Source organism: Panthera leo, chromosome A1 (assembly GCF_018350215.1).
Source record: "Panthera leo isolate Ple1 chromosome A1, P.leo_Ple1_pat1.1, whole genome shotgun sequence".
Lineage (NCBI taxonomy): Eukaryota > Metazoa > Chordata > Mammalia > Carnivora > Felidae > Panthera > Panthera leo.
The window spans coordinates 206,832,693-206,846,724 of record NC_056679.1 but is presented as its reverse complement, the minus strand read 5'-3'; the positions used below and the strand labels follow the sequence as shown (position 1 = coordinate 206,846,724).

The following is a 14,032-nucleotide window of genomic DNA, read 5'->3' as shown; positions in this document are numbered from 1 at the left end:
TTCCTGCTGAACCCTGAGGTTCTAATCCTCTGATTTTGATGAAGGCTAAATTCTAGTGAATTAAGTTTTAATTGTTTATCAAGGAGCTGGAGTTTGTTCTATGTAAGACTATCAAAATCTCTTAGTTTGGTACTAGTATAATGCTTGTGAATTTCATAAGCAGATGTTAATATTTTCTGAATGAAGAAATTTTATGCCTGAAATAATATTCTCAATTTTAGCTTAGGTCATTTAGTGTTAAGCATTATGCTGAAAAATCACAAGACATAATTGAAAAGAAAGTCTCAGCAACCTTTTAATATGAAACAGACTAGAAATGGATGGATAAAATGGTGGGAAGGCTCCTTTGTAAGCCTACTTATTGTTAATTTTGACGGTTCCAGAATCAGGCTGTTAGGGTTCAAATCCTATCATTTGGAAGTTATGTGACTTTGGGCAAATTAGTTACTTTCTCTGTATTTGAGATTTTTCATCTGTAAAATCAGGATATTAACTGCTATGAACTTCATGTGTGTGTCCATCACAAAGTTCATACATTGAAACTCCCCAGTGTGATGGTATTTGGAGATGAGACCTTAAGGAGGTCATTAGGTAATAAGGGTAGCGTCCCTATGATGGCATTAATGCCCTTATAAGAAGATGCCAGAGAGCTAGCTAACTTGCTCTTTCTCTCTCCATCCTCAGCTCTCTGAAAACCAGGAAGAGGGTTCTCACCAGGAACCTAATCAGCTAGCACCTTAATATTGGACTTTGCAGGCTCCAGAAGAGTAAGACATAAATGTTCACTGGTTAAGCCATTCAATCAATGGTATTCTATTGGAACAGCCTGAACTAAAACAATAACTATATCTAATTCATAGGTGCATTTGTTTCCTATGACTGCTGAAACAAATCACCACAAATTTAGTGACTTAGAGCATCATATATTCTCCTATATTCTGGAGTCAGAAGTCAGAAGTGATTTCACTGAGTTCTGATTTGACTTACAAAATACAAAAACCCATCTAGTTATCCTTGCATCTTTCCGGTTGCTTTTTTCCTTATGGTCTTACTTTTCCCTACACCTGTCTAAATGGGGATTGTCTTTATTTTTCAGTCTTTCAAACTACCACCTTGACAAGGTTCTCAAACCTTGTGGCATATTCGTATTGCCTTAGGAGTTAAAATGCAGTACTTCCAATCAACGCAGTTAGATTTTCTGGGGCTAGGAAACGGGAGTCATTTTTGTTTGTTTTAAAATTTCTTTGAGATTCCAAGGAGTAGTGACATTTGAGAAAAAATGTACTTCACTATCCAAAGTGTGGTCATCAGACCAGTAGTTTGGGCATTACTGGATGCTCATTAGAAATACAGAATCTCAGGGTGTCTGGGTGGGTGGCTCAGTCAGTTAAGTGTCCGACTTTGGCTCAGGTCATGATCTCACGGTTTGTGAGTTCAAACCCCGCGACGGGCTCTGTGCTGACAGCTCAGAGCCTGGAGCCTGCTTTGGATTCTATCTCCCTCTCTCTTTGCCCATCTTCCACTCAGCCTCTGTCTCTGTCTCTCTCTCTCTTAAAAATAATAATAATAATAATAATAAAAAGAAATACAGACTCTCGTGCCCCACCTGAAATGTACTAGGACAAAGGGTACATTTTTGAAGTCCTAGACGATTCATATCTGTATTAAAACGTAAAAAGTACTGATGCAGATGACTAAATTTCAGCACTTGTCCTAACTTTTGTCCTATGCTCTCTCTCTGTTTCTACTATCATTTGCTTACGGGATAGCTTTACCTGTATCATCCAGTGAGGACCTCACACTGAACTTAAACTTACAATTGAACTAATCTTTGCTCTTCCAGTCATGTATCAGCATTTTTCTCTGAATGTTCACCTATGAATAATATCTCTGCTCATCCTGCCTTTATACTTTCTAAAAAATTGTCTCTTTTAAAAAACTTTTCTTTTATGCACAGTCTGATATCCTTTTATAATACTATTCCAAATCTCTCACGTGTCATTTCTTTCCATTTGCACCACCAATGCAGACCATAATTACCTCTCACTTGAACTTTTCAGATTAGTTCTTTACATAGATTTTATTTGAGCATAGCTGACACATGACGTGACAGTTTCAGGGTACAGTGTCATGATTTGACAGGTTTATACATTATGCCACGTTCACCATAAGTGTGGCTACTATCTGTCCCCATACATCGCCATTACAGTGTCATTGACTGTATTCTTTATGCTCTGCTTTTTATTCCTGTGACTTACTCATACCATAACTGGAGGCCTGCACTGAGATCGCTTCTTAACCAATCTTGTTGCCTTCGGTGGCTCCTCACATCAATCTGTTGTGCACACTTGGGTTAACCCTCCTAATACACACCGGTATCAGCTGGCACAGAGGAGCACCTACTTTTAATGATCTCTGGAAGTGATGGCATATCTTACCTGAGCAACTCATTCATAAACTTCACTTTAAGTGAATTATAATCTACCATTTTAATAACCAGATTAAAGTAATTTTCACATTTTCTAATTTCTTTGAAGATGGAAAACTGGTGACCATAAAACAAAGTGCAGGGGCACCTGCATGGCTCAATCAGTTAAGCATCAGGCTCTTGGTTTCGGCTCAGGTCACTATCTCATGGTTCATGAGTTTGAGCCCCACATTGGGCTCCACACTGACCATGCAGAGCCAGCTTGGGATTCTCTCTCTCTCCCTTTCTCTCTGCCCCTCCCCTGCTCATGCTCTGTCTCTGTCTCTCTCTCTCTCTGTCTCTCTCTCTCTCTTAAATAAATAAATAAACCAACTTAAAAAAAAAAACAACAGTGTAGATTGGCAAAATCTAAAACAGTCAAAACAAGAAACCACAAAGTCCTTTGAGAGCAAATGCAACAATAATAAATTATTTTCACTTTCTATTAATTTAGAAAGTGTCCTGCATGTTTGTCATTTAATTTAGTTATTCTTTCCATCACTTATTATTCAGATAAGAAATTATTAAAATTTCTAATCACAGCTGAGAGTACTTCATGTATTTCCTCAGCAACAAAATGTAATAAAATTAGTCATTCAGATTATGTCATTTTAATAAGTTTGAAATTTCTTTCAAACAATAACCATGCCATGTAAGAATTATTAAATTATATCTGGTTTCAAATATTAATGATAATGTAGTTTTCTACTTAACTTAGCCATTACTTTTTAAAAACAGAATGGGAAAACTCAAGCTCAGTAAGAGGATACTTTTATTTCTTTAAAATGTTTAGGCTCAATTTAAAGAATGAAGCAAGACAGTCTTAACAAAATATATTTCTTAAGTTTTTTTCATGGGGAATTTAAAAAGTTTCTAAAGAAAAGTACTTGCAGAATTCCAGAAACTCAATTTATGTTTGCCTGGACAAGGAGTTCATTGAAGAGTAATTGGAAGGAACGAGGTTGGTTAATTACTAAAATAATTTCAATTAAATTGATTTATCTACACAATGCCCTTTCATGTTTAGTATTCATATGATGTATTAATTAGAGAATTGCAATAGAAAATTCCTGGGTCCTTGGAACTGCTTTTGAGTCCATGAGGAAACCCAAACAAATTTACTATCCATGTAATTCTGTTTCCTGATGGGCAAGCATGTTTCCTGAATTCTCAAGAATACTGTAAGAATACTCATTGAGATACTCCTGATAGGAACATTTCCACATCATTTTTTCTAGCATAGAAAAAAAATAACTGACTCCAAAAAAATGTTCATTAGCTGTGTATTTTTTGTTCACTATTTAAATTATAGGACTAATTCATTTCCACTTCGGGTGGTTATTAAATAGAGACAGATTCTGCTGATTTAACTAACAAATGAATGATAAAATGGAATGAACGTTTGATTGCTACAGCCACAGTAGGCAGCAGATGTTTAAAAAAAGCAAAACCACAAATTCTAACCAACAATTTAAAGGGTTGAGTCCTCCTCTGGGAAAAAATTGAGACAGCATTTTTGGAATCTCCCTTGCCCCAAACACTGAAACAATTTTTTAAATATGAAATTTCATAGATACCACGATATCATAGAACAAACAAGTAAGTCTTTTCTCAATTTCTCTATGGGAATTTCAGTAAAAGTTCAAAAATTAGCAAAGTAATGAGCCTATGCTTGAGTTAGGGGATCAGGAAGGGAGTTGCAGGGTCTAAACAGTTGCAATTTTCCTCTTTTATGTACAGACCACACTGGGTGAATGTGAAGATGAAGTAAAAGTGTAAGGGGGCTGGGGCCATTGGTACGGAGGGGGAGATGGCTGCCTTGGATGCCATGCTGACAACAAAGAGAGTGTTACATCCTGGCTTGGGTTGTTGAGTTTATTTGGAAGCTGCCATTCTGATGTTCTAGGTGAGGAGAAGCCTGGGTTTAGATGCCTCTGGAAAATGGAAGAAAGTTTTATTCCCAAACAAATGTATAAATTAATATAACTGGCGGTTTTCATCCTTTGACTGAAGTATGAAGGGGGGTGTTTTGACTGCTTGTCTTACAGAGCTAAGTTCATTGGTTTCAAAGGCACTTAAGTACATATAATTACAAGAAAGTGACAGCATCAGTATTTTGCTCATCCCCACAGATCCAGAAATTTTAAAGATCTAAAGTGGAAGAAAGTGTTTTCTTGCCTTCTTTGTGCTGCTTATGGGCTTCTGGGACTGGGGACCATACAGCACACAGATTAAGTACATAGTACAAGTACATAGAGACTCATGCCTATCAATTTTGAATATAAAAGTAAAAAACAAAACAAAAAACAACTTCCACTATTCACTGATGAAACCCAAAGTACTCGGATTTACCCATTTTAGAGTTAGCAGTTCTGTAGCCCTACCTTCTCTTGATACAGTATGTATCAAGGCAAATCCCTTGCTGCCCCCCTCAATAACCACCATCTGCTATACTCCATGCAGAATCCTAACAGTGTTTGCAATTTATCTGAGGAGAGTAGATAAGTGACATTTTCCAAACTTAATTTGAATCACTTTTCTTCAACACATACTGCCTTGACCAAAAAAAAAAAAAAAAAAAAAAAAAAAAAAAAAAAAAAGCCAAACAAACAAACAAACAAACATTTCTTCCAATGTTTGCTTGATTGGAATTGTCATTTTTCTAAAGAGGAATTTCAGAGGCATCTTTGACCCCTCTCTTTCCTTAATTTAAATATCTGTTCATTCACCATATCCTATTGATTCTACTTCCTAAGTATTATTCTGTCCCTTCTCTAAATCCACTGTTACTCCTTCAACTCAGGCCCTAAATTCTCTTGTGTTGACTACTCTATTGGTTTTCTAATCGGGTACCATGTTTTCAGCTTTTCTTTCTTATGAACCCTATACTTTATTTTATAAAAATCTGAAATGGATTACCCTATTTCTCCCATTAGACCAAAACTAAAACCAAATCAAAACAAATTTGAACACTCAAAGGCTTCATAATGCCTGGAGAATAAAATTTAAACTTGTCACTTAGGCTAAAGCCATCATTCAATCAGCATTCTATTCTTTGGGTTCCCAGATTCAGAGTAGAGTTTGAAACATAACACCTTGTAATTATGGATGAATTCAAAAGGTGTGGTGTCCTTCAAAGTCTACCCACTTATTTCCTTTCCTAATTGTCTTTTTCCATTCTGCAGCTCTCCTAATCCCATGTGAAGCCATGTGATTTAGGTACCTCTCCTTATAAAATAACCAACACAGAATTAAAAAATAATTATGTTCCAACATGGAAAGAACTATTTAGAGATTATTAAATAATTAATAGAGTTAACCTCATGAATAAAACTGCCAGCTATTATGCCAGCAAAACAAGACAATGGGTTTATTTGGGAATAGAAGAAAATCGCAATCTGGGAGAAGCAACCTACTGCAAAACCAGTAAGATACAGGAGAGGACGACTGTTTTATAGAGGAAAGAGGGAACTAGGGAGTGCGGTCATAAACAAAAAGTCTTTTGGAGTAACTGGGAATTTGAAGTATAGTGGCTTTTCATTGGCTGAGTTATGACTCTCATTGGTTAGGCTGCTACCTGTTGTTGAGGAAGAGGAAAACTTTCTTCCTCCCGCTGGGTCTGCAATTGATGATGAGTAGTAGGGCACGAGATCTCCCTTGCTTGCCTCCTGAATCCTTTCTAAAGGAGGTTTCTTTTTATTAATTTTCACAATAGTATATTCTGATGTACTTAAAAGTATAGATAGGTAGATGATAGATAGATAGATAGATAGATAGATAGACAGATAGATGATACATAGATAAATTGATAGAAGAAAGGAAAGAAAGGAGAAAGAAGGAGCAAGAAAGGCCAAGTTGTGCTTACCATTTCATTCTTACTACCATCAATTTGAGTATACTGACTTATCGTGCCCTATTCTGGAATTCTATGTTTATATGTCGTTTTGTCAAGCATATTAGGAAAACATGGAAACAGATTTATGATGCTTTGATGGAACTAATGGATTTTTCAAAAATAAAAAGATGACTTGATGTGATAGCACTTTAAGTGATAAATGTAGATAGAAGTTTCAGTGGAAAAAACACTAGCTTGAAAGCGTATGTTTTAGACATGTCTTTGATATTTATTTATCTGAGAACCTGACAAATTACTATATATTTTTCCATCATCTGATTTTATTAATAGCACATTGCTATTTTTCAGACTAATATTTGAACCTCAACTGCTTAACAGGTGAAATAAGGATATTAATATCCACTCCAACTTTTGATATTGCACAGTTTGATACTATGAAGATCATATCAGATAAAGAAAACAAAGGGCGCCTGGGTGGCTCAATCGGTTAAGCATCCTACTTTGGCTCAGGTCATGATCTCACAGTTCGTGGGCTCGAGCCCTGCTTCAGGCTCTGTGCTGACAGCTCAGAGCCTGGAGCCTGCTTCAGATTCTGTGTCTCCCTCTCTGCTCCTCTCCATTCATGCTCTGCCTCTCTGTCCCTCAAAAATAAATAAAAGTTAAAAAAAAAAAGGAAATAAAATATCCTGAAAATTGTAAAACTCTATGGACATTTATTATTTTTTCTACTCATTCAGCCATTGAATAGATAAAAGGTACTTATCTGTATATTAATAAATAGTGTTCCACAGAGTTCCCAGAAGATTCTTATATATCCATGGCAATCTTGACATTTATTTTTTTATAACGCTCTTCTGGGAATTTTATTATGAGGAAACTAATTATTGAGCATATTTTCTTTTTTAGTCTTCTCTGTAGGGGCAAGATGCAGTAAAGGTTATGCCGATATATATTTAAAAGTTAGCATTTTAAAAATGGAATACTTTGGGGGGCGCCTGGATGGCTCAGTCAGTTAAGCATCTGACTTTGGCTCAGGTCATGATCTCTTGGTTCATGGGTTTGAGCCCCACATCAGGCTCCATGCTGGCAGTGTGGAACCGGCTTGGGATTCTCTCTTTCCCTCTCTCTCTGCCCCTCCCCAACTCACGCTTTCTCTGTCTCTCTAAATAAATTTAAAAAAATAATAATGAAAATGGAATACTTTGAGTCCACATGAAATGAAAATCCTTTAGACTCTGTGGGTTTTTGTGGCATATTTTATTGCTATGTTCCTATCAAATAATATATTTCTTCAGATTTAATGTTTTACTTTGAGGATGGCTTACATTTATGCATTTGAATACATTTGTTTTATTCCAAATCTCTTTGAAGACTGTATACAAAAATAAAACTTGTAAATTCTCCTTCAGTTAGAGAATTTAATTTATGGTGAAGATTAATGAACCTTCTAACTATCTAAATGTGTTCCAGCCACTTCTTGCTCGACTTTCATATGTATTTGTCTCTCATGGTCACTTGGATTATGCATTCTGACCGATGTAAATTTTATGGGAAATAATGGGTTAAATCACAGCCAGTACATCAGTCCCATTTGGAAATCCACTGACCTGAAGTGTAGATCTTGATGTATTACACATACATTGAAAATAACGGGTGGTATTTAAGTTTCTCACCATCTTAAGAACAATCCAAAGCGCGTTGGTATTTCCTGTAGCAGAGCAGGCATTATTATTCCCTTCTCACAGATGCCTCTTCCTGGTAGTCTAGATGCTGGTCTGACTGATTCTCACACTCGTACAAGAGAACTTCAAAGGGAAATGAATCAGATTTCACAGTTTTGTTTTGTTTTGTTTTGTCTTGTTTCTGGTAAGTATGCCGGTATTTACTAGCTTTGTGACTTAGAGTAAACTCACAGTCCTTGAGGACATCAGCTTTCACATCTTTAAAACAGAGGGATTAAAAGATGATTGCTAAGGTCTCTTTCAATTTAAAAATTTTACATACTAATTTAAGTGTGAATCTTATTCTATATGGTAAAATCAAATATGCTATCATGGTTACAAGTGTTTTACTGAAAATGTTGGGTAAAAAAAAATCAAACTCAATCCCATGGCACTCTGGATTCTTTTAGCACTTTACAAACAGTTTTTTCATTCACGGCTCTGTTTTTTTGTTGCCATTTAATAAATTATCTTCTCATAATACATATAATATATTGAGTCAGATAATTTCAAATTAGAAGCTTATTTAGTATAAGCATCACTAAATTTTAAAATTAAGTTTCATTTTTTTTTACTGCTTTTATCCCATATTTTATTAACAAAAAAATTCAAAGATATAAGAAGCTTGACTTGAACACAATCTAGATGTTAAAATATACATTTTGGGCACTTGGGTGGCTCAGTCGGTTATGGGTCCGACTTTGGCTCAAGTCATGATCTCACAGTTTGTGGTTCAAGCCCCACATCAGGCTGTGTGCTGACAGCTCAGAGCCTGTGTCTCAATCTGTGTGGATTCTGTGTCTCCATCTCTTTCTGTCCCTCCCCCGCTCATGCTGTGTGTGTGTGTGTGTGTGTGTGTCTCAAAAATAAATCAACATTTAAAAAATCTTTTAAAAAATAAAATAAGCGTTTTGCTCACTTTGCTTTGTCACATATCTATCCAACCATCCATTTCTCTGACATTTCATCAATCTGTCTCATCACAGACACATTTTAAAGTAAGTTGCCAATATCAGTACCCTTCACCCCTAAACACTTCAGGATGCGTGTCCTTAACTAGAGTTCAATATTTGTTTATAGCTTTTTCTTTTTTTAGTTTAAATTGCCATACAGTGCGGGGTACCTGGGTGACTCAGTTGGTTGAGTGTCCGACTCTTGGTTTTGGCTCAGATCATGATCTCACAGTCAACCCTGCTCTGTGCAGAACATGGAGCCTGTTTGGGATTCTCTCTCTCCCTCTATCTCTGCCCCTCCCTGCTCATTCTCTTTTTCTTGTGTGTGCTCTCTCTCTCTTTCTCAAATAAATAAACTTTAAATTGCCATACAGTGAATTGCACAAATCTTAAGTGCACCATATGATAACTTTTGTTGTACAGGAATATCTATGTAACCCAAAGATTTGTCAAGATAAGGAATATCGTTATCTTCTGAGAAAGTTTTCTTGGGCCCCTTCCTGATCAAACCTTTTGCATATTCCCCGAAGACACCTACTGTTTTGGTTATTTTTCCCACCAGAGATTAGTTTTACCTATTATAGAACTTCATATAAATCGAACAATAAAATATGTACACTTCTGTATAAGGTATCTTTTACTCAGGTACCTCAAAAATTTTCAGGCACATCAACATTGTATGTATTAGTAATTTGTTCATTTCTATTGCTTAATAGTAATCCATTGACTGAGTATACCATAGCTGATTTTTGTTTTGTTTATTTCTCATTAAACTTTTGTTTTAATGGATCTCAAAATTCTTTGACAGATATTTGGTCAAGTTGTGTCTGTAAAAAGTACTGACTTTTGCCACACACACACAAGTTGTCCCCAAAATATTTTCCTTTCCTTCTGAAGGTTTTACAATGCATTGTTATCATTAACCAGTCTTTTACTATTAAACTTAAATGGCCAATTGACACAAACAGTTCTGAGACCATTCTTCCATCACTGATTAAGACTGGGGTGGCAGGTACTGGTGATATATTCATTTAGCCTTCTGAGCTTCTGGGCAGACTTGGTGACCTTGCCATTTCCAGCTGCCTTCTTGCCCACTGCTTTGATGATACCCACAGCAACTGTCTGTCTCATGTTACAAAGAGCAAAATGGCCCAGAGGAGGATAGTCAGAGTAGCTCTCAACACACATAGGAACCATATCAACGATGGCAACATCACCAGATTTTAAGAGCTTGGGACCATCTTCCAGCTTTTTTTCCAGAATGACAATCTTCTCCTTCCGCTCAGCGAACCTGCAGGCAATGTGAGCTGTGTGACCATTCAGCACAGGTGCATATCCAGCACTGATTTGGCCTGGATGGTTCAAGATAATTACCCTAGCTGTGAAGCCAACTGCTTTCATTGGTGGGTCATTTTTGCTGTCACCAGCCACATTGCCACAATGAACATCTTTGACAGACACGTTCTTGACATTGAAGCCCACGTTGTCCCCAGGAAGAGCCTCACTCAAAGCTTCATAGTGCATTTCAACAGACTTTACTTCAGTTGTAACATTGACTGGAGCAAAGGTGACCACCACACCAGGTTCAGGAATACCAGTCTCCATTAGGGCCACAGGGACAGTACTAATACCACCACTTTTGGAGACATCGTAGAGGGGCAAGGACTTGTCACTAGGGCAAGCTGGTGAATAAGTTGGTGGCTGTCCATTCTTGGAGAGACCTGCTTCAAATTCACCAACACCAGCATCAACAATCATGACAGCACAGTCAGCCTGAGATGTGCCTGTAATCACATTTTTGATAAAGTCTCCGTGTCTTGGGGCATCAACGATGGTCACATGATACTTGCTGGTCTTGAATTTCGACAGGGAGATATCAATGGCAATACCACATTCACATTCAGCTTTCAGTTTGTCCAGACCCAGGCATACTTGCAAGAGCCCTTTCCCATCTCAGCAGCCTCCTTCTCAAATTTTTCAATAGTTCTTTGTCAATCCCACCACATTTATAGATCAGATGACCAGTAATGGTAGACATGCCTGAATCTACATGTCCAATGACAATGATGATCATATGAAAGTCTTCCTTTCCCATTTTGGTTTAGGTTTAGGGATGGTTTTCATGATACCTGTGTTCTGGTGGCAAACCCATTGGGAAAAAGCTGAGTACATGATAATTTATCTATTTTTTTCATGGACACTTGGGCTGCTTCCAGTTTTTAATCTAACATAAATAAAGATGCTATGAACATTTGTTTTAGGTCTTTATACGAGCATATATTTTAATTTCTATTTGGTGACTACCTACGAGCAGAATTGCAGAGTTATAGGGTAAGGTAAACATCTAGTTTTATGAGAATCTACCAAAAGTTTTTCTAAGATTTTTGTACCATTTTACACTCCAGCTACCAGGGTTTGAGAATTCTAGTTGGTTAATATACTCACAAACATTTTATGTTGTGTCTTTTTAAATTTCAAACATTTTGGTAGGTATGGAGTGGCATCTTATTGTGATCTTAATTTTTATTTCTCTGATGACTAATGACGTAGGTTACCTCTTCAGAAATATATATGGAATTTTGTCAGATACATAATTCGTGAATATTTTTCTCCTGGGATTTTGCTTACCTATTCAATTCCTTAATTGTGTCTTTTGATGAACAAAGGTTTTTTAAAATTCTGATGAAGAGTAATTTACTCACTGGTATAAAAATAAAATAATTTTTCTTTTATGGTTATTGATTATTGTGGCCTTAAAATAAAACTTCTGTCTTCCAACTCCCAAAAACCTGTTTTCTTCTAAAAACACTGTTACATGTTTACCTTTTATGTTTATGTGTTCAATTCTTCCAACATCATTCCAGCATCTTTTCCCCATTGCATTGTTTTAGTGCCTTTGTAGACAACTGAGCAATCTGACAAGGTGGGCCTATTTCCGAGCCTTATTGTTTCACTGATTTACACCAGAATTATTCTGTCTTGGTTACTGCATATGTATGGTAGATCTTGAAGCAAGATAGTGTAAATACTTATTTTCTTCTTTTTGAAGATCGTTTTGTCTATTCTAGTTCCTTTGAATTTCCATGTACATTTTAGAAGCAGATTATCAATTTCCACTAAAAAAGCCTGATGGATTATGACTGGCATTGTTTTAAATCTATAGATTAATTTGAGGAAAATTGATATCTTAACAATATTGAGTCTTCCTATTTATGGATATAGTATCTTTCTTTGTTTCAGAATTTTTCAGAAGAATGAGTGGTCACTACATCTATTTTTAGAAATGAATGAGTAATGAAATGAAAGGCATAGCAGAAAGCAGAGCAGGGGAAAAACAGGTAGAGAGGGAAAGTTGGAAAATGTGGGTGTGGCTTATACTATGTATGCAGAGCATACACAATTCTTATGAAACAAAAGATCAAAGATCTTGAGAAAGCTCTGTAATCAGAATATTTTAGACCCAGTGTAGAGCCAAAGCTGCAAAGCAGTAAATATTTTATTATGTAAATTATTATTATCTAAATAGCCACTTCACATGTATGTGGTTAACATGTAAGGTAAAGGAATGATGAGTGAAAAAACAAATTCTAATCTTATCCTAAAAATTAAAAACAACAACAACAACAAATGCTAAGATTGTGCTTAGAATTAGGTTTCTGTTTGGAAGTTAATATAATTATCTCATACCCACAGCTCTTATGGCAAACCAGATCTATTGCTGGCTGACTAATGAGGAACAATGATGATCAGTTAAGATACTGAACCGGGTTCTCTTCCTGATGTTTTTGTTTCATATACTAAGTCATGAGGATAGTAGTGGTATTGATACCATATAGCAGTGGAAGTTTTTATGATCTCTGTAAACCTGGTAATGGAAGTTTATTAAGATTACTTATTATAAAGAAAATCAACATTTTTGAAGTGGAAAAATGACTTCATAGTGGTTTCCAATTACCTACAAGATAGTCTTTGATTAATGAAGTTAAATGAATTAAAGAAGCAACAACTGACCTATCAGTAATATTCATTGTTCTCAGAGTTTCCTCTCTCTCTCTGTCTCTCTGTCTCTCTGTCTCATACACACACACACACACACACACACACACACACACACTTTTTAAAAAATCAATTTAACAAAACAGAAAGTTTAAGTGGTTTGTCTGACTCATAAGGTGAATGTAATTTGTATTAGGACTTTTGGGCTTTAATGTGACATATTTCCATATACACTACAGCTTCCTGAGTAATCTTAGCAGGTGGTGAAAAGAAAATGTGTGAATGGTTATCACCCACCCTATTCTGTCTTGCTATATTAACTGGATTTAAAAAATTTTACTACTACAGAGACCATCTTCAAACCAGACCCAGAAAAGCTCTACTAGGTTTTTTCAGGTAATTTTTAAACTAAACATTCTAAAATTATAACTAAGCAGTAGAATGCTAAAACATTAAACTTTTTTTGTGAACTGTTTTGAATCAGATTCCAGAAATCAGGTGGTACTTCCTCTCCTTCACATGAATGCTTCATCCCAATTCTGAAGTATGAATTCTTTCTATCCATCTGTATAACAGAAGCACAAAATACTTTAAGTTGTAGAGATATTCTAATGGTTTCTGCTTTAATATGCTCTTTTGCTTCTATTTGGTGAATTTATCTTTTACTGATGATTCCTTGCATCACATAATGAATTGTTCCATTTACTGTACTAAAAGAGTGAAAAACACAAGGTTATATGTTTTCTTCTCTAGACTGTGCACGAAATGCGACATTAAAAAAACATGAAATCTGTGGCTTCTTTTAAATGTCATACTATAATATGTGTTCATTTTTTTCTTTTATAATAATAATGCTGAAAATAACTTAGACATCAGCTGTTCAGCCTCCTCATGTCATACATAGGAAACTAAAAACCAGAGCTATGTAGTAACTCACATAGATAATTAATACTTAGTTCACATTAGAATTCACCTGGGTCTTCTGGCTTCTAAAGCAACACTGCTTCCATGACATGAGAGAGAGCCACAATGTACTTGT

At 35.9% G+C, this 14,032-nt stretch overlaps 1 pseudogene; it reads right to left on the bottom strand.

Moving 5' to 3' along the window:
- Window positions 1–9,984: 9,984 nt before the first annotated feature.
- Window positions 9,985–11,092, bottom strand: LOC122198482 (annotated as a pseudogene).
- Between the last annotated feature and the right edge of the window lie 2,940 nt (window positions 11,093–14,032).